General features: G+C 41.1%; 1 protein-coding gene and 1 long non-coding RNA gene across 17 annotated transcripts in view; one reads left to right on the top strand and one right to left on the bottom strand.

Moving 5' to 3' along the window:
- The window catches only part of znf536 (zinc finger protein 536), a 329,669-nt gene that overhangs the window by 22,461 nt on the left and 286,157 nt on the right, over nt 1-21,051 (top strand). For 13 of the 16 annotated variants that reach the window (XM_069901729.1, XM_069901722.1, XM_069901733.1 and 10 more), the window contains 2 exons: nt 15,696-15,780; nt 19,529-20,372. The exons of 2 other annotated variants lie outside the window; for them this stretch is intronic. The gene's annotated coding sequence lies outside the window, so the exon portion shown is untranslated. The remainder of the gene's footprint in view (nt 1-15,695; nt 15,781-19,528; nt 20,373-21,051) is intronic. One more of the 16 variants, XM_069901723.1, reaches the window with a different exon arrangement.
- Nucleotides 3,167-9,220, bottom strand: LOC138744003 (uncharacterized). The gene is made up of 2 exons (XR_011345183.1): nt 8,786-9,220; nt 3,167-3,308 (listed from the first exon to the last, which is right to left on the bottom strand). It is a non-coding gene; the product is annotated as an uncharacterized lncRNA (long non-coding RNA).

The raw sequence follows: 21,051 nt of genomic DNA on the forward strand, positions 1-21,051 counted from the left end.
AGTAACCATGAAGTAACTTATGTGTTTCAATAAATATGTCCAGTTCTTTGGAAACTACAAAGTAAGTTAAAACAAAACAACATAAGAATGAATTGCTGTTAAATGAAATCATTTCCTTTTCTTAATCAAAAGATGACTGATACAAACTCTGAACCATGAGGCATAATGGCTTTGGGATGCAAATCTGACTTTTATTCAATATTGTATTCAAAACCTATATTGGCTAATAATGCAATGGATCTGAAAATTATTGCAGTGGAGGATTATTTAATGAATAAAACTTAATGTAATAAAGTGTGCAGGCTACCACTTTCAGCATGAACAAAGAAGTAGTTGCATATGGTACCAGTAATTCTGATGAGTTGATATTTAAATATGTTGTTTAAAAATAAATTTTCTCTTGACATTTAGGACAGTTATCTAATTAGACTTATAGAATTCTACAACATGGAAACCAAGCCTTTGGCCCAAAATATCAAAGTTGACCATGCTAATTGTATTTGCCTGCATTAGGGTTCATATCCCTCTAAATCTTTTTAATTTAGAGATACATCACAGTAATAGGTCCTTCTGGCCCATATTCAACCATGTGACCAACCCCTATATATTTTTGGAATATGGGAGGAAACTAGAACACCCAGAGGAAACCCACTTGAACACAGGGAGAATGTAAAAACTCTTTAGAGACGGTGATGAATTCGAACCTGGGTCATCGGCGCTATATTGGCATTGCTCCAAGTGCTTTGCCTACCATGCCTTTCCTAAACATGTACCTATCTAAATGCCTTCGAACATGACAATTATCCCCCTGCTCCTACCACTTCCATTGGCAGATCATTCTGCATTCCCACCTCCCTTTGTGTGAAGACAGTGCCCCTCAGGTCCCTTACAAATCTTTCTCCACTCACCTTAAATTTATGTCCTCTTGCTTTAGATTCACCTACTCAGGGAAAAAGTGGTTACTATATACTATGATTTTATAAAATCATGAGTTTCTCCCATCATCTACCACCCCCCCCCACCACCCCACCCCAGCCTCCTATGCTCCAGTGAGAAAAGTCCCAGTGGATCCAGCCTCTTCGAATAATTCAAGCCTACTAGTCCCTGTAACATTCTGCTGAGTCCTTTCTGCATCCTTTGCAGCTTAACGATATCTTTTGTCTCACTGGGTAAACATAACTGCACAAAATATTCCAAGTGCAGTCTCACCAGTATCCTATAGAGTTTTAACATGATGTCCCAGGTCCTGACCAATGAAGGCAAGCATGCCAAACACCTTCCTCAATACCCTATCTATCCAAGTTACCACTTTCACGAATATATATACCTGTACCTCCGTGTCTCTATAATACGACATTCCCCTATCATTCACTGTGAAAGTCCTGCCCTGGTTTAACCTACCAAAGTGTGAAATTCCATTTTCCATTCCTTGCCCCACTTTTCCAGTTCCTGTGGTAATCCAGATGACCTCCTTTGTTCACACGTACCACCAATTTTGGTGTCATCCATAAACTTACTAAATATGGTAACTGTATAATGATTAAAATCATTAATAAATACAATAAACAATAGTAGACCTTGCATGAATCCCGACAGCACACCATTGGTCGTTTCCCTCCAAGCTGAGTAACATCCATATGACTAACATAATCTGCCTCCTACCATCAAGCCAGTTCTGTATTCAATCCTGTTTCTGATGCATTCTGACCACAGCCTACCCTGTACGATTTTGATAAAAACCTTGTATACACAACACCTACTGCCCTGCCTTCAGCAGACTTCTAGATCACTTTTCAAAAAACTCAGTCAACTTCATGAGACACGACTTCCCACACTCAAAGCTGTCCTGACTATCCATGATTGGCCAATCCCTTTCCAAATGCAAGTAGATTCTGTCTCTCAGGCTCCGCTCCAGTAATGACTGACATTAAACTTACTGGCCTACAGTACGTAGACTTTTCCTTGCAGCCTCTCTTCAATAAATGCACAACATTAGCCACACTATGATGAAAAGTGAACTTAAAGAAGTCCTGGTTTTCCTATTAAAAAATGGCATTTTTTTTAAATACTCTTAAAACCTTACAACAATTTTCTCTGTTTCTTATTCCGTGAACATTTTATATCTCTTGTGCCTAAATCAAGCACCCGCAAGGTACAGAGGGCTGATTTTATTATCAGATTATGATATCAAGGCGGCAGCTGAAATCCCTCGTGTCAAAATTTGTTTTTGTTCTTTCTGAAGAAATAGTCATGTCTGACACTTACGCACACATTTGTTTTTATTTCAAAATTGATTTTCTTGAGGAAGTTGTGCCTTCGTTTCTCAGGATCACTTTAGTTTTGCCACACACCACTGTATTCCTGCATTACAGTTTGCGATTGATGTTATTGTTTGTCTCGTCCCCTTGGGTCTCCTTTACATGTGCCACCCACTCTCACCACTACATGCTAACCAGCTTTGGGCTTATCTTTTGGGGATTTATCAGTTGTGGGTTTGCTTATGATGAGCAATTGCAAATTGAAATCAGGAGGTGTGCAACATAATGCTCTCACATTATTGGACCAGAAAACATTATCAGGTGCCTAAGTTATGCTTTCTTCCAACTCACAAAATATTTCTTCTTCCCTTCTAAATGTCACTGATACAACTGTTAAATGTCAATAAATAAATTACATTAAAATAAAATTTAAGAGTGTAAAAACATCAAACATTTAAATCACTTCGAGAACCTTTTTTTTCAATAATTAAAAAACATTAAAGCAAACTCAGTGGATTAAAAAAAATGTAAAATCCCTTCTATATACCCTCTGCCTTATAGCCAATTCTTTCTACCCAAAAGAATAGGATCATTGTTCCTGAGTCAGGTGGTTCTGGTTCACTGATGTCATTTTTGGGAAACTGCAGCATGTAGGTGCCAACCAGGGTGCAGGCATGAAACTGGCAGCAGTGCTCAGTGAGCCAGTTTAGAATCTGAATCAGGTTTATTGTTATGAACACGTGCCATGAAATGTGTTGTATTGCGGTGGAAAAGAATGGGAGAGGGATCAATGCAGGCGGTTCAATAGGTTGCTTTCAATAAATATAAGTTTCAGCTCAATGCAATACTTGACATGTAGACTTGACAAGTTTTAAAAATGAACATGCTTAAAAACAAAAGCAAAGACCAAGAGTCCAAAATTAATTTATGTATGGCATTGTAAAATCAGGACATATGCTCCACTTTCCTGACTTCTGGATTGTTAAATGTCCAATAATCCAACTGGCTAAGCGTGAATTCAAACTTCCGGCTGTCACACTCCTCAAGTTACTGTGATCAAAGGAAAAAAAAGAAGAATAATGGTTCCTTGCTAAATGGATTGTGAGACATCCATTGCCCTTCAACTATCAACACCACAATCACATATTGTAGATTTTAAAGCTCAAGGAAGCAAATGGACTGATTGAACCTATTTGTTTACATTGGTTACATACAGTGAGTGAAGCTCGCAAGCCATCACTTTCTCCTTGTACTTTTTACACATGTGCAATTCCTAATACCGAATAGTGTTAACCATTACTTGCATGCTGTTGTGAAATTCAGATAATAACTTTGATATTTCCAGACAACCAAAACAACTATTTAAAATCAATTCATGAATGTATGATAAAATCTTTACTGCTTGCAACGTCCTTGGCTAGCTGTTTCAAGAATCAATTAAGCCCTTTCAAACTGCCATGTAAAATGGGGTTAACCAGGCAATTTGCCCGGTTGGTGCCCCAGTCATGCGGCAGACGGAAAGGGTCCAACTGGGTCCCTGACCTACCTCAGAGGTAGTCAGGGAACCTAATTAAACTTACCTAGGTCTCATCCACGGCCAATTTGAAAAGGAAAATGGCTGACCTGCTTGTGTGCGTGCATCACCGGGCACCAGACTCTAAACATCTGGAAGGACTTCCGGTGAGTGTGTGACGCGTCATTGTGGGGGTGGGAGTCCCCTTAAATTACTGGGTTGGCAATTTAATGAGTCGATCCCCCTGCAATTTAAAAGATGCTTCCTGCACCTTTGCCCCAGTAATTGCACCCAGGTCCCAGGAGGGTGACGCAGGTGCTACAATTTAACAGTGGCTGCAGATTCATGACACTGCAGAAGGCCATTCAGCCTGCCATCTCATTGTCTATTGTAATGAGCAAACATGCCTAATCCCACCTTCCAGTGTTGGATCCAGATCACAGTTCTTTAAGTACATCCAGTGTCATCTCAGGCAACACGTTTTTGATTTCTACCACCGTATGCTTGAAAAAGAGATTTCTCATTTCCCTTCCATTCTGCTACCAATCAATTTAAATCTTGGTGGCCTCCATCGGACATGGGTACTGTGCCTCTGGTCATAGCTGGAGTGGCCTCTCCGGGGCACAACCCAAGGCAGAGTTGATATGGAGATCTGTCTGTTGTCCATGCAATGGGACATCCCCCTCCGTGCTAATGACAGGTCAAAAAGGAACGATGAGAGTTGATACAGCAGCATCACAGGAGTTGCCGTACTGGTGCTTGTTATAGCAGTCAGCCACATTTGGGATTCTGATTCCAGATTTTTTCATGGGGTTTACTCCTTAAGCCTTTCCCATGAGTGGGTGTAGCCACAAGGCTGTGGAAGTTTGAAATTGGAGTTTTACTTCTCCTAGATGAGTTACCATCTGTGGTTAACAGGCCCCATCTTCCCAGAGCAACTGGCTTCAAGTCGCCAGTGGCCTGCCTTTGCCTCTTCTCCTGTCAGTGAGAACAGTTCCACCGGGCAAAAGAACTTTGACACACATGAAGACCAAGAGTTGAACTTGGTTGTCAGAGGCTGTTTGAGTTGCACGCCATGAAGAGCATTTGTGTAGCAGTGGGAACTCATCCCCACTACCACCCTTCGGCTATAACAACTTTTAGAGCTAATTTAAATCTACACTCCTGATTAGGATGAATGGTTAAAAAAAAACTCAGAAATGCTGGAGGGACTAAACTGGTCTCACAGTGTGTCCATCTACATTACCAATGTTTTGGGCCTGAGTTCTTATTCAAGGTATAAGCAAAAAGCAGGCTGATGTCTAGGGAGAGAAAGGAAGGAAGAATGGGATGGCGAAGAGTCCAGACCAACAGTGAAAAGGTGTTCATTGGATATGATCAGGAAAGTTGAGGATTGATTTTGGCTCTGTGAAAGGAGATATAGGGAAAAGGGAGGAGAGAGGCAGACAGAACTAAAGGAAAAGAGACGGGGAAGAAGGGGGGGGGTCGGTGTTTAATGGAAACCAGAGAAGTCAATGTTAATGCTATCCGGTTAGAGGGCGCCCAGATGGAAGATGAGGTGTTGTTCCTCCAGTTTGCGAGTGGTCTCAGACTGGCAGTGGCTGAGACAATGAATAGACGTGTCGGCAGGAAATGGGACAGGGAAATAGGATGGTTGAGCATTCCGTTTCTGAGGTACGATTCTATGAGTATGAAAATAAATTCCTGATGTTTGACTGATCACCCCCAGCTTTCCAAGCTCTTCCAATATTGGCAGCAGTCCAGGACGGAACATCGGCCTTGTCTAAAAATTCCTCAATCTGCTTTACCTTTCACTTATTTTACTATGAGGTATAAAATCAAAATCGTGTTTTTTTTTAAATTTTGGTATTGATTTGAAGGCAGCCAGAAATGCCTTGTGAGAACAAAAAGACTACACACTTGGCACAGAGCTCTAAACGTTCAGATTCAAGGTGTGACCATTGCAGAAAAGGAAGTTGGTGGTTGCAATAAACTGGTCAGATGAAACAGTGCAGCTAGTATAAGATGTTGACTCACTACTGATGAAAATACGTGTCATATGGCATGTGACATGGTGGTGATCACATTCCCTTGCATTTGTTGCCCATATCCCCTCAGGCAGTTACAATATTGGGAGATTTTTTTTATTAAGAAGCCTTGGTGAATTTTCTTGCAGCTTGATGGATAGATGCTACACAAAGCAGTCAGGGTAGAAAGGTTGAAGTACCAATTAACCAAATTGCTTGTTGTGGAAAAAGTTTTTCTTCAGAAGCTTTGCTGGAGCTTATACAGTCTTTGGAGCACATTGCATTAGACCCTTGATAGTGAGCAGGTTTTAGTGTTTCTCACCATTGATCAACTTAAGTCAAGACATTTCCAGGGTTTCCAGGACCACACGCTGTATTCATCATCGGTCAACGTTCTCAAGATTACTAGTTAGAAATATTAAAAAGTGTTGTTCCCATGATTTTTCCTGTATCGTACGGTGATCCACCTCTACTTCAGTTACAGATCAGTCAGATTTTGTCCTAATAATACGTGGGCATCTATTAAGCTTGGACAACTTTTTAGTTCCTTGGATATAGGCACATGAGCCCATTTATATTTTGCTCCCTTGATTCATACTTCCCATTGAAAGAGCACAGCCACTTGAAAAAATTTCATCCCTCCATCACAGCTGACATTTCATCCTTTATGTTGAAATCTATGAAGGTACATTACATCATTATGGGTAATGAAGGCTGCCTGGACCACCTTGGTTCATCTATGGCTGAGGTGGCCAAACTTGCTTAATGTAAGAGCCACATACAATAAACTTCAGATGTTTGAGAGCCACAACAGTCATGTGATCGCAAGACATGCCCACCTAAATTACCATTGTGAGCATCAGCTTATACGATTCCTGTCTCAGCTGCACATTAGGGTTCGGGTTACTTCCGCAAGCTGCACATTAGGCCAAAGAGCTGCGTGTGGCTTGCGACCCGTAGTTTGGCCACCCCAATCTATGGAGATGCCTTAAATCATCCCTGGATTCTTCCACATCCACGAGTGCAGATCCCTTCCCTCCAGACCCACAATCAGTTGGGTTTATGAGTTTCTGGTGTTGATTAGCACCCTTTTTCCCAACTACCACTAAGAATACCTGTCAGAGTTGTGATAGTACAGATCTATCACCAATGTACATAGTGTATATAGTTACTGTATCTAGACTGTGCTTACAGCGATTGGCTGAGAGCTAAGCCACACCTATTGTTTGGGCCTTAAAGGGTTGTGTCCCTAGCCAGGTCGGATCATTCCGGACTGGTCGGCCACCTGTGAAGAGCTCCGGTCTTTTGCTAATAAAAGCCTTGGTTTGGATCAACAAGTCTTTGGTTCTTTCGACGAGCTCTACAAGAGTAACCGTCAGAAGAAACTAATTTGCTATGTAGAAACTACATGATGTCAATGACTGTATGATCTCAATATTACTCATGAGATCTCTTGTACAGCTTTCTGACCTTGTAAACTTTTGTGGATGATGTGACGATGGAACTTCATAGCTCTTAATGTTTAAATTAGTTGGATTTTCCTGGGTATGAAGTTTCCACGGTGACCACATTCTTCCCTTTGTGTCACTGTAAGCTTGAATCACCTCAACTTCTAATTTGTGTGTCAGCTTCCCAATTCACAATAACAGCTTTGTTTTTGGCAGTGGAAAAAGCAAATTCATCTTTGCTTATCCCATGGAAGAAAGCCTTTTGTGACAATAATACACACTGGCGATTTGGCTCCCTGTATAAATATGCAAATTTTGATCTAGGTTTTTCAAAAAAAAGAATAAAAATTAATTGGATTCAGATCAGAATTAAAACGGTTTTCTGTGCCTCTGCTTAGGTCAGAGTGCCATATCCATCATCTCGCTGGAAGGTTAGTTACACAGTCTAACCCGAATTCAGAGTTGCTTGAATAAGATTACCTGACTCTACAAATTTCCCCACAACATTTCCACCATACTTTGCGATTTACGTGGCCTATTTCAAGTTATTGCAAAGATCTATTCATTTAGCAGAAGGAGCGACTTTGAATTATTAGATGTAGATGATAGAACATTTATCATCAAGTGTTTTATTAGGTAGCATGCTCAAACGATCCAGCATGGGATATTGAACTCACACCAGGTGATAAAACCTGAGGCAGATATCAAGAATATGCATTTCTGCAAAAGAAAAATGTTAATTTAAAGCAACATAAACAAAGATTCATAATATTCTGTGGGGGAGCCTGAAGAAGGTATTATTTCTTTTAGCTTGAAGATCAGAATGCTTTAATACAAGAATATATATTTTACTTTACTTCTGGTGAAGTATTATTTAAATCTAAGGTTATGCTCATCATGACTGTTTATTTCCAGTGGGGTAAGTATCAATACTGTTGAATAATTAATTTTTATTATATTTAATGTAATAACTAAAAGAAAAAAAAATTAAATCTTGAATGGATATGGGTGGCATGGTTAGTGTGATAGTTGGTGAAATAACTTTACAGCGCCAGCGATTGGGACTTGGGTTCGAATCCCGCACTGTCTGTAAGGAGTTTCGACATTCTCCTCGTGTTTGTGTGGGTTTTCCCCAGGGGCTCCAGTTTCCTCCCGGCATTCGAAACATACCAAGGGTGTAGGTTAATTGGGTGTAAATTGGGCGGCATGGACTTGTGAACCAAAATGCCCTGTTACTGTGCTGTATGTTTAAATTTAAATTCTAAATTTAAACTTATAAATTTGAAAGATAATTTAATGTTTCATCATATTGATGAAACTGTGATTTACTTACAAGGTGATGGGACCAGACAACAAACCTGATTGAGCTCTGAAAGACTGCGCAAACCAATTGACAGAGGTCTTCACAGACATCTTCAACACCTCCCTCCAGCAGTCCATCATTCCCACAGGGTTCAAGACAGCTACCATCATCCTGGTACCTGAGTGGTTGACAATAACAGGCCTTATTAACTATCACTCTATGGCACTGAACCCTACCATTGTGAAATGCTTTGAGCATCTGGTGATGGAATGCATCAACGTACACCTCCCAGAGACACTGGACCCATTTCAATTCACCCGTGGAAGAAACCATTCCATAGACAGTGCTATAGCTTTGTCACTTCACTCTGTCCTGGCCCACTGGAGAACAATGCCTTATGTACAGGGTGATGTTCATTGACTTCAGCTGGGCATTTAATATGATCATTCCCCAGAGACTGGTGGGGAAGCTGTCCTTGGTGGAACTCATCGCCCTGCTCGGTAACTGGATTCTGGACTTCTTAATGGAAAGACCACACAAAGTCTGTTTGGGTTGGTAACAGAACATCGAGCACCGTCACTGAGCTCTGAGCTCTGCCGCACCTCAGAGCTGTGTGCTCAGCCCACTCCTATTCATGCTACATGCTGTTGACCCACAACTGCTTCGCCAAATCCAGCTTCAACAGAGTCATCAAGTTTGCAGATGACACAACAGTAGCTGGCCTCATCTGCAACAATGATGAGTCGCACTACAGAGAAGAGATGAAATGGTGCGAGAGTAAAAATCTGAGTCTCAACATGGACAAGACGAAGGAGATAATTGTGCACTTTTGAAGGACCAGGAATGACCACTACAGATGAACAAATCTGTAATAGAGAGAGTGGCGAGCACCAAGTTCCTTGAAGTTCACTTAACTAGTGACCTATTGTGGACACTGAACATCGCTTCACTTGTCAGGAAGGCGCAACAGTGACCCACTTCCTAAGAAGACTGAAGCAGGCAAGGTTACCGGCCCTCATTATGTCAACCTATAGGGGCTTTAGCAGGAGCATCCTGAACAGCTGCATCACAGTGTGGTACAGTGGCTGCAGAGAAATGGATCTGTGGTCAATCTACGGGACAATAAGAGTGCAGAGAAGATTCCTTCCCCAGATTGTTGTCTGAAGAGGGCGCACAAAGTCATTGAGGACCCTTTCCATCCTTCATGCAGAATCTTTCAGCTGCTCCCATCGGGTAAGAGATACAAGAGTATCAAAGCCAGTACTACCTGGCTGAGGATCAGGTTCTTCCCGGGGGAAGAGAATGCTGAATGACTAAAGGAACTGCTTGCACTAACCATCCGAGACTCTCGAATTCATGAGATATCTTTTATCGACTTTGTATAGATGAAATACTTGTCCTGCATATGTAGAGTTTGTCTGTATGCATGCATGTTTTACACCAAAGACTGGAGAATGCTGTTTCATTGGGTCGCACTTGTACAATCAAATGACAGTAAATTTGACTTGACTTTTCACAAATACCCATACTGTCACTAACCAAATGGTTAATTTTATAAATCAATGTGTTTCTTCTGACAAACTGGCAAGTTTGAGCCCAAGGGTAAAATTAAAACAGAGAGATGTGGATAACTCAATTATTTGTTGAAGCTTTCATGATGTTCTAGATGAAACATGATCACTGTTATAATGAGGCAGGGCATGGACTCCCTGCACCTGAACTCAAGCTAATGGCAGGTGGAGTTAATTAAAAAATAAGTAAACATACAGCACAGTAATGGGCCATTTTGGCCCATGAATCCATGCCACCCAATTTACATTCCAATTAACCTACTTTTTGAATGGTGGGAGGAAACCAGAATCCCCCATGGAAAACCCACACAGATACTGAGAGAACATACAAACCCTTCACCGAGCTTTAGTGCTGTAAAGGTGTTGCGCTAACCACTACGCCAACTGTGCCACCCTGAGTTTTACCAAGTCCACTCAAGTGCAAGCAGCTAAATGTGGAAGAAGGGCTCAGGCCCAAAATATGGGCAATATATTTTCTTTCAACGTTGCGAGACAGGCTGAGTTCCTCCAGCATTACTTTTTATGTGGTCCTTGCATGGCATTTGTGGCATGTGTTATTTGCCACCTATCAACCCATTATTATGTTTTTGTATTTAAGCTATTCATGTGTTTATTGGGGTTGTGGTTTGTGACATTAAACCATCCCGAAATGTGTTGCAAATGGTTTGAGGGAAGAGATTAGGATTTTGTGGAATGACATATGGAATCACTATTCTGCACAGCAATGGAAATTTATAATTTCTTATCATGCTATATTGGACATTATTCTTAGATTCCACTTCAACCATCACATGAGAGAAGCTAATGAGTGAAGTAACATCTGAGAAGATGAGAATTTTGTCAGAATAAGGAATTCATCTTTGTGATTTAAACAACTTCCCCAATACACCAACTGACTATACCTGTAAGAAGTGCATCCAGCTTCAGCTCCTCACAGACCAGAGCTGGATGAACTATGGATCATTTGGGAAGTAGAGGGGGTGATGATCTGAAGCTATATGGAGACCATCACACCCAAGAGGCAAGAGGCAGGTAACTAAGTGGAAAGGAGAGGAAAGAGGAATAGGCAGTCAGTGCAAAACACTGACTGCTCCCCTCAACAATAAGTATACTATTTGATACTGTTGTGGGGGGAGGGGTATGATCTACCAGGGACAAGTTGTAGTGGTAACATCTCTGACTCAAAAGGAAAGGGAGAGAAGAGGAGAGATATAGTGATTGGAGATTCGATAGTTAGGGGAACAGATAGATCTGTGAACAAGATTGAGAGTCCCAGATCATATGTTGCCTCTCAGTTGCCAGGATCACGGATGGCTCAAATTGAATCCACAGCATTTTCAAAGTGGGAGAGTGAGCAGCCGGATGTTGTGGTCCACGCTGGTACCAAAGACATGGATAGGAAAAAGGATAAGATCCAGGAGAGAGTATATGGAGTTAGGAAGGAAGCTAAAAAGCAGGACCTCAAGGGTCTCTGGATTGCTGCCTGTGTCATGCATCAGCCAGGGCAAGAATAGGAAGTTATGGTAGATGAATGCATAGCTGAAGAGTTGGTCCAGGGGACAGGAGTTCTGATTCATGGATCATTGGGATCTCATCTGGGGAAGGTATGACATGTTCAAAACCTGGCAGTCAGGTTTGCTAGAGCTGTTGGGATGGTTTAAACTAGTTTGGCAAGGGGATGGCAACCAAGATGTGAGGTGTGAGGGCAGAGAATAGAGCAGATGGTGGAAAGGTTGAAGCTATGTGAGTTTGTGAGGAAAGACAGCCAGTGAAGGAAGCGTAAATGTAGTTAGTTAGAGGCTTTGAAATGTGTTTATTTCAATGCAAGTATTAGGAATAAGGGAGATGAAATTAGAACATGGATCAATGCGTGAAATTATGATGCTGTGGCTGTAACAAACCTGGCTGATACACGTGTATGGGTTTGGTTGGTACAGGCATCAGGGTTTAGATGTTTTAAAAGGGATAGGATGGGAGGTAAAAGAGGGTGGGGATAGAAATACTAATCAGGGGTAGTATCACAGCTGCAGAAAGAGAGGATGTTGTGGAGAGATTATCTACTGAGATAGTGTCGGTGGAGGTCAGAAATAGGAAGGGAGTCATGACTATATGGGGAGCAGTCTGTAGGACCCCAAATAGCCCTAGGGACAGTGAGGAGCAGATGAGTATATAGATTTTTAAATGGTGCATAAATTACAGGGTTGTTGTTATAGGAGACTTCAACTTCCCAAATACTGGCTGGCACCTCCTTACTGCAAGACGGATAGATGGGACAGAATATGTCAGGTGTGCCCAAGAAGAATTCTTACCACAATATGTAGGCCGGCTGACTAAAGGAGAGGCCATACTAGATCTAGTACAGGGAAATGAACCTGGTGAGGTGACAGACCTCTTGGTGGGAAGCATTTAATGAAAGTGACCACATCTCCCTGACCTTTAGCATAGGATAAGAACAGACAAAATGATAAAGTGTTCAATTTGGGATTGGCTAATTATGATGGGATTGGGCAGTAAGTAGAGATATTCTCAGGGAAAAGCACAGAAGAAATGCAGAGGATGTTCAGGGACCACTTGTGTGGGGTTCTGTACAGGTTTGTCTCACCAAGACAGGGAAAAGGTAGTAGTTGTGGTTGACAAAACAGGTGAGGCAGCAAGTTAAAAGGAAAATGGAAGCAAAAGACAGGAAAGGCTCATAAAAGTTATATGGTAGTCAGGAAGTAACTTAAGAAAGGACTTAGAAAGCTAGAAGGGGTCTCGAGAAGGCTTTGGCAAGTAAGATTAAGGAAAACCCTAAGGTGTTCTTTGCATACCTGAAGAACAGAAGGGATGACGAGATTGAATTTAGGGCCAGTTAAGGATAAAGGAGGCAACTTGTGCCTGGAGGTGGAAGAGGTAAGGGAGGTCCTAAATGAATAATTTGCATCAGTGTTCATGAGAGAAAGGGACTTTAGTCAAGGTGAGGTCAGAATAGAAGAAGTGCATGCACTGGAGGATGTTGCGGTTAAGAAAAAGGAAGGGCATTTTCTTTCTAAAAACATTAGGATTGATAAGCCTCTGGGACCAGATGAGATGTATCCAGATTACTACAGGAAGAAATTGCTGGGGCATTGACAATGATCTTTGCATACTCTGTCATCACTGGGGGATGAAGAATGGCAAATGTAGTACCCTTGTTTAAAAAGGTAATAGGGAGAATCTTGGGAATTTTAGACCAGAGATTTTTACATTGGTTGTGGACAAACTATTGGAGAGGATTCTTTGGGATAGGACTTTTGAGCATTATTCTTCTCAGGGACATTCAGCATGGCTTTGTGAGGGTAGGTCATGCTTCACAAGCCTAAATGAGTTTTTTGAGGACGTAACAAAATAAATTGAGGTAAGCTGGTAGATGTGGGGCAGATGGATTTTAGTAAGGCAATTGTCAAGGATCCCCATGGTAGGCTCATTCAGAAAGTCATAAACCATGAAATCCATGGAATCTTGGCTGTGTGGATTCAAAATTGCCTTGCCGGTAGAAAGAAGGGGGTAGTAATAGGCATGTATTCTGAATTGAGGTCAGTGACTTGTGATGTTCTGAGGGGATCTGTTCTGGGTCTCCTGCTCTTTGTGATATAAAAGGCTTAGACAAAGAGGAGAGGGATGGGGGTCAGTCAGTTTGCAGATGACACAAAGGTGGGAGGTGTTGTGGATTATGTAGAAGGTTGTCATAGGTTACAACTGGATATAGGCAGGATGCAGAGTTGAGCAGAAAAGTAGCAGTTGGAGCTCAATCGGATGCATTTCAGAAGGTCAAATTTGAAGGCAGATGCATGGTTAATGGCAGGATTCTTAACAGTGGAAGGGACGTTGGGGTTCAAATCCATAGATCTCTCAAGGTTGCCGTCAGGTTGAAAGGGTAGTTAAGAAGACATAGTATACTGGCCTTCATGAGTCAGGGTACTGAGGTCAAGTGTCGAGAGAAAATCTTGCAGCTCTATAAAACTCTGGTTAGACCACACTTGGAATATTGTGTTCAGTTCTGATTGCCTCTTTACAGGAAGGATGTGGAAGCTTTAGAGAGGGTGAAGAGGAGATCTACCAGGATGTTGCCTGGATTGGAGAACGTTCCTTATGAGGCAAGGTTAGCAGAGCTATGGCTTTTCTCTTTGGAGCAAAGAAGGATCAAAGGCGACAATAGAAGTCTGTAAGATTATGAGCGATATAGATAGGAAGGACAGCCAGCACCTATTACCTAGGGGCGAGACTAGCAAATGCCAGAGGATATCTGTAGAAAGTGGAGGGAGAAAAGTTTAAGAGAGACATTTTCACATTCAGTGATGGGTGCCTGGAATGTATTACCAGGGGTGATGGTGGAGGCTGGAATGATAGGACCATTTAAAAGTCTCTTAGACAGGCACAGGGATGAAAGTAAAATAGAGTGTTATGAGGCTTGGAAGGTTTAGTTTTTTTGAGTGGGTTTATATAGGTCACCACCTAATCATGGGCCGATGGGCCTGTACTGCTGTAATGTTCTATGTTCAAACTCAAGATATCAGTCACAAACAACAAAAGTTAAATGTTAGTAATAAGTGCAAAGAAAAGAGGAACTGGATATGTAAAAACTGAACTTACTTATCCTTTAATTATAATTATTGCCAGATCATTCTCAACACCAACTACTACATCCTTGTTTTCCTAGTTATGAAAAAAAAATCTGTTGATGTCTGTTTTGAATATACTAAACAGTTGAACATCCACAGTGTACTTGGTTGAAGAGTTCCAAAATTTTACATCTCCTTGACCAACTTTTTACTCATCTCTGTTTTGAATGCCAGAACTCTTACATGGACATTAGACGTCATATTTCTCAGGTGAACGACACCACTCCCCATCCCCCAGCACTTACCCTGACAAACACCTTAGAACTTTATATGTTCCAAATAAATCATCGTTCCTTCAAAATGTAGGCAGTATAGAGGCCCCAAATTGAGAATTCGGCACTGAAAAGCTTCCATCAGCTACTGTCCTGGATCAGTGAAGTGTGTGTAAATCAGACATGTCATCTCATTATTTTAGCTTTGTTTAATTTTTTTTACAGAAAATACATGAGAACTCACTAGATTTTTAAGAATGCTAGAAATAATTGTGTTGTTCGCATTGTAGGAAGGTAATCTGAAGCACATTAGAGCAAAAAAGGGCATTATTGATGAAAATATAATCAGAAGCACCCAAAGCTTTCATCATTCCAAATGATGTGACCCAAATTATCAATGGCAGCTTCCGAATTCGGTGTTTATCAGGATTCTGATGTCCTAGTGAGATGGTTCCAAATAAGTGAATCGTGAGAACCTGTGGCAAAGTGCTCCTGCTCAGAATTGGTCAAGAAAATCTGGCTTAGCTTGGCATCTGGAAACAACAGGGCTCTGTGCATTGGTCTGCTTTCTTCCGAATACCACTGGCATTGTCACGGGACTCAGCACTCCCGCTGCAAGGTGATGGTGTCAATTGCGATCTGTGGCCTCTTCCCTTCTTTCAGCGGGGTTGAAATCTTTTGCTCATTACTTGTTGCAACCTAATGCATGTTCTCTGTTACCAGACATTGGATGAAGTGAAAAGACAAGTTTCAGTGGCACTAGGAACAGATCCCTGTGCAAGATGAACAGGAGAACTGAGAAATGCAGGTAGAGAGAGGAGTAGAAGGAAATTAGTGCACTGCATTCCTTGTGGGCCAGATGTATGGGAACACTTAACCTAACATGCCATTTGTTCCACACCCAAAGTCACCAAAATCAAATTGCATCTGATGTATCAATTGCCCACAAATCACAATAGTCATTTTTTCACCTTGAAGATATAACATAACATAACATAACAATTACAGCACGGAAGCAGGCCATTAGGCCCTTCTAGTCCGCACCGAACCAAACACCCCTTTCTAGTCCCACCTCCCTGCACAATGCCCATAACCCTCCATCTTCTTCTCATCCATATACCTGTCCAACCTTTTCTTAAATAATACAATTGACTCCGCCGCAACTATTTCTCCCGGAAGATCATTCCACACGGCTACCACTCTCTGAGTAAAGAAGTTCCCCCTCATGTTACCTCTAAACCTCTGCCCCTTAATTCTTAACTCATGTCCTCTTGTTTTAATCTTTCCTCCTCTTAACGGAAATAGTCTATCCACATCCACTCTGTCTATCCCTTTCATAATCTTAAATACTTCTATCAAATCCCCTCTCAACCTTCTACGCTCCAAAGAATAAAGACCTAATCTGTCCAATCTCTCCCTATACTCTAGATGCTTAAACCCAGGTAACGTTCTGGTAAACCTTCTCTGCACTCTCTCCACTCTGTTTATATCCTTCCTATAATTAGGCGACCAGAACTGCACACAGAACTCCAAATTAGGCCGCACCAACGTCTTATACAATCTCAACATCACCTCCCAACTCCTATATTCCATGCAATGATTGATAAAGGCCAGCATACTAAAAGCCTTCTTCACCACCCTATTCACGTGAGTTTCTACCTTCAGGGAACAATGTACCGTTACTCCTAAATCTTTCTGCTCTTCTGTATTCCTCAATGCTCTCCCATTTACCACGTATTGTCACGAGCCCAGAGGACCCCAAAACCCAGTAGCAATAGATATTCACCAAGACAAATGGTTACTTAAACAAAAGTTGCTTTTAATTATCTTTAAACATGAAAACAGGATCAAACTTTATCTTATCACTATTGACTTAACTAACCTAACAACTCCCTTCTAATTCTAAATGCACGTGTATGCAATGTGTGTGTAAGTTCAGAAAAGTTTTTTGATTCACAGTCCAATCTCACTTCTCATTCCTCCAAGTTTAGTGGTTGCAGGCAATTCTTATACTGTGCACAGAATTTAACAGAATTTCCACTCAGGAAAGCTCTTGTCGGTTTTAGAGAGAGAGATTTGTTGTTCACTGGACACCACAACTGATTCCTTGTAACCAGCCACTTCAGTGTCTTTCCGAAGAAACTTGCCCCATCGGGGTTCTCCAGATGATAACCACTTTCTTTCAGGTCACCACAGAGTTCCTTTTTGTTTCCCTTATTTCAATTGAAACATTAGACAGCCAATCCTCTCTTCTTGTATGAACCACAAGGACTTTGACCAGGATGAACTCAGCAATCACAACCTGTCTTCCAAATGGGTTTTTCCATGAGCTTTCCAGCTTGTCCTGTTCCAGTCCCAGCTGCTGCTGCTGACTATAGCACCACAGAACTGAATTCCCTCTCTCTCTCTCTCTCTCTCTCTCTCAGAGAAATAGCCTGTTTTTCTCTCTCTGCTTGCAAAACCATATGAACCTTTTAGATCAGTAAATTCCACTCCAGAGAGCCTGTGGCCCTGATGGATTGTTTCATCTGTTGCCTTTTTGTAAACAACATTCCATTAGTGAAGTGTCTTGGGCACTCTTCAAAGCTTTCAGAAAGGCTTTTGGTGCTAGCCCGTCTAGCATGAGTAGAGCTCCAGTATTTTAAATAAGACCTGTTTTAAAGTGTTTGTATGTGACCTACACTAAAAAAACATGCCCCAATTTATTTCAAAAAAACATATCTCTCTTCTTCTTCTTCTTTGGCTTGGCTTTGCGGACGAAGATTTATGGAGGGGGTAAAAAAAACACATATCTATATACAAAACAAACAACATAATCTGTAACACTGTAATTTCACTCATATAACACACATATATGCATATAACATATACACATATAATGCGGAAAGTCATACATTGTGTAAAATGTTCGCATAACACGCACACGCATATACCGTGCAAGTGTAGAATTTTAAATTCTGACTGACAAAAGCAATTTGCATTTAAATAGGACATGAGACAAAGCACATACCAGTATCTACCACAGTTAATCTCCCACAATTAACACCCAATCAACTTCCTCCAGAGGTGTTAATCGCCTATTATATAGATGATAGCCTGCTGCAACACATTAACAAGGTTTGGAGAGGAATCAATTAAATAGATCAAAGAGAGGCTTCAGAGTTAAGCAGGATTTTAGGTTGTCTCAAATCAGAGGCACTTGATATGTTAATCTCCTCCCTCAGGGACTGGGTCTGGGCAATTAACATTGATAAGGCGCAGTGTCCTAGCCAAAATGTTCTGTTTATAGGAATACTGTGGTATTCAGTACAAAGAGATATTCCCAAGATCAAATTTCCCATGCTTGCTATAAATTGTGCATGTTCTTTTAATGTCGCTATTATATTCCAACGCTCACTATAATTCTCATGGCCGCTCTAAATTGTGCGCATTCTTTCAATACCACGATATATTCCCATGCCCTACTATAAATTACTGGTTCGACTTCCTATGCCCACTAATAATTGTGCGCATTCTTTCAACATGTAAAAATATTCTCATAGAGCGCAGACATGGATATAATATATATGGGGGGCGGGGGGGGGGTTCCTAGTTTGTAAAAAATCTATATCGTGTGCACATTATATGTGTAAAATCTGCCTGATGGATGATCAGGACTTTGGTTTGTGCACTTTGTTAGCTTCGTTGCTGGCTCACACAGAATGGACAAAAAGCATCTTTGCTCAGCTTCAAGTCAGGGCTCACCTTTGGGTGTCACAGAAAGGACCACAGGCAAATTTGACTTCTCCCCAAAAAATTAGGGACATTTTGTTTTAAAGTGTTTGTATGTGACCTACACTAAAAAAACATGCCCCAATTTATTTCAAAAAAACATATCTCTCTTCTTCTTCTTCTTTGGCTTGGCTTTGCGGACGAAGATTTATGGAGGGGGTAAAAAACACACATATCTATATACAAAACAAACAACATAATCTGTAACACTGTAATTTCACTCATATAACACACATATATGCATATAACATATACACATATAATGCGGAAAGTCATACATTGTGTAAAATGTTCGCATAACACGCACACGCATATACCGTGCAAGTGTAGAATTTTAACAGTGCCGGCAATTGGGACCTGGACTCAAATCCCACGCTGTAAGGAGTTTATATGTTCTCTCTATGTCTGTGTGGGTTTTCCCTGGGGTCTCTCACCCTCACGGGTTGTTGGTCAATTGGATATAATTGGGTGGCATGGGCTCCTGGGCCAGAAGGGCCTCTATTATAGTGCTGTATGTCTAAATTTACAAACGAGTGCATCAAAGGTATCTTCCAAGTACTCCCAGATAGTCTCATTCTTCAACAATATTAGTTCAGAGTATGATTTATACTTAAGTGTTCTGGTAGAAAACTGAAGGAACTAATGTGATAACGACTGAGCAGTATTGTGCATTTTTGCTCTACCAGCCAGTAGTGACCCTTGCCCTGCTGTATGATTTTGAAAGCAGGACAACTTGCAGTCACTAGAGGAAACTCACTCATGCTGTCTTCATTGAAATCCTCCAGATTCACTGCAAGGATAACTGAACGAACATCAGAATCCTGAGTATCGAGGACTTAATTATATGAGATAGCTAAGCAAGACGACCCGCAAATTGGAGGAATGACCCTTCATCTTCTGTCTGGGCACCCATGAACTGGATGGCTTCTGTTGAAACCCCTGCCCCCTTCTTCCCCACTTCCTTCCCTCTAGTTCTATCTCTTCTCTCTCTTCCCTTTTCCTTCTGTCTCCATTCACAGAGCCAAAATCATTTCTCACCTTTCCTCTGATCATAACACCTTTCATCTGTTAGTTCTGGACTCCACCTCTTCCCATTTTTCCCCCTTTCTCTCTGCAAGTAAGAAGCCAGTCTGTTTTTTTTCCTTATACCTTGAAGAAGGGCTCAGGCCCAAAACATTGGTAAAAAAAAATCTTTACCTCCAATGGACTCTGTGAGACTGACTGAGTTTCTCCAGCATTTCTTTGTGTTTTTAAGGCAGACCTGACACCAGCCTTCCCAAGGAGATAGTCTAGTCAGGGTGTCTCATTAAAAAAAGATTACCAGGGAAATAGAGAATAAGCTCAAAGCATCCTTGAAGAAATGCACCATTCCCATTGACTTCAGGCAAGCTCCAACCCATTGGCTCAAGTGGAAAAGAGGCACTCAAAGTTTTTGAGAAGCACTGTATATGTGGCAGAAGGAGGACAACACCTCACAAACTACCCACCTGCCCCATCTATGTTATGCCCCATCTGTGGAAGAATCTGTCATCACTGGGCTCATTTGCCCCAGAACCCACAAAACCAGAGTGGAAGGAAAGTCATTTTTGATCCTGAAGACTTCCTAAAAGGGACCTTTGAAAACAACAGGTAACTGATGAAATTACTGAAACATTAGTTGCATTTTTAAAGGAAATTCCAGTACAACACAACATCAATCAATACAGATAGGATGAATAACAAACCCATGGAAACAAACATCACTTTAGAAACAAGGGAAATTTGCTAAAACCTGATATAGTTCATATTGTAATTTTCTGAGTGATTTATTGTTCATGGATGAAACAGAATAGATTGCATTTGAAATATATCAAGCGTACCAAACCAGGAGCATTAATACTTTAATAGATTTCTACCTCAAATTCTAATCCATGGCTGCAATCGATCTTGTTAATTTTAGAATACAGGTGAGGATAATGCTGGAATTACTAAGAAGAAAGGGAAGGAGGAGGAGGTGGAGTTTATAGCAATGCCTATAGATTGACTGGCTCCTCAATTCATTTAACTGGTGCTATAGCCTGTGAATATGGTGGCAAGTCATGCTCTGAATAGTAAGTGTCATAAAACTTAACACAATTATCAGAGAACTTGGAAATTCTGCTGTGAGAACGTAAGCTGAGATGCAAAGATTTTTCTATTAAAGCTTAAAGCACAATGGTAGCACATATTACAATATTGTTTTATACCACAGATATAAGGCTGACTCAAACATAGAATGGGCTGCCTGTTAGACCCTAACACAATCATTTATTATGTGTGTTTCTATTAG

The sequence above is a fragment of the Narcine bancroftii genome, chromosome 10, assembly GCF_036971445.1.
Source record: "Narcine bancroftii isolate sNarBan1 chromosome 10, sNarBan1.hap1, whole genome shotgun sequence".
Classification (NCBI taxonomy): Eukaryota; Metazoa; Chordata; class Chondrichthyes; order Torpediniformes; family Narcinidae; genus Narcine; species Narcine bancroftii.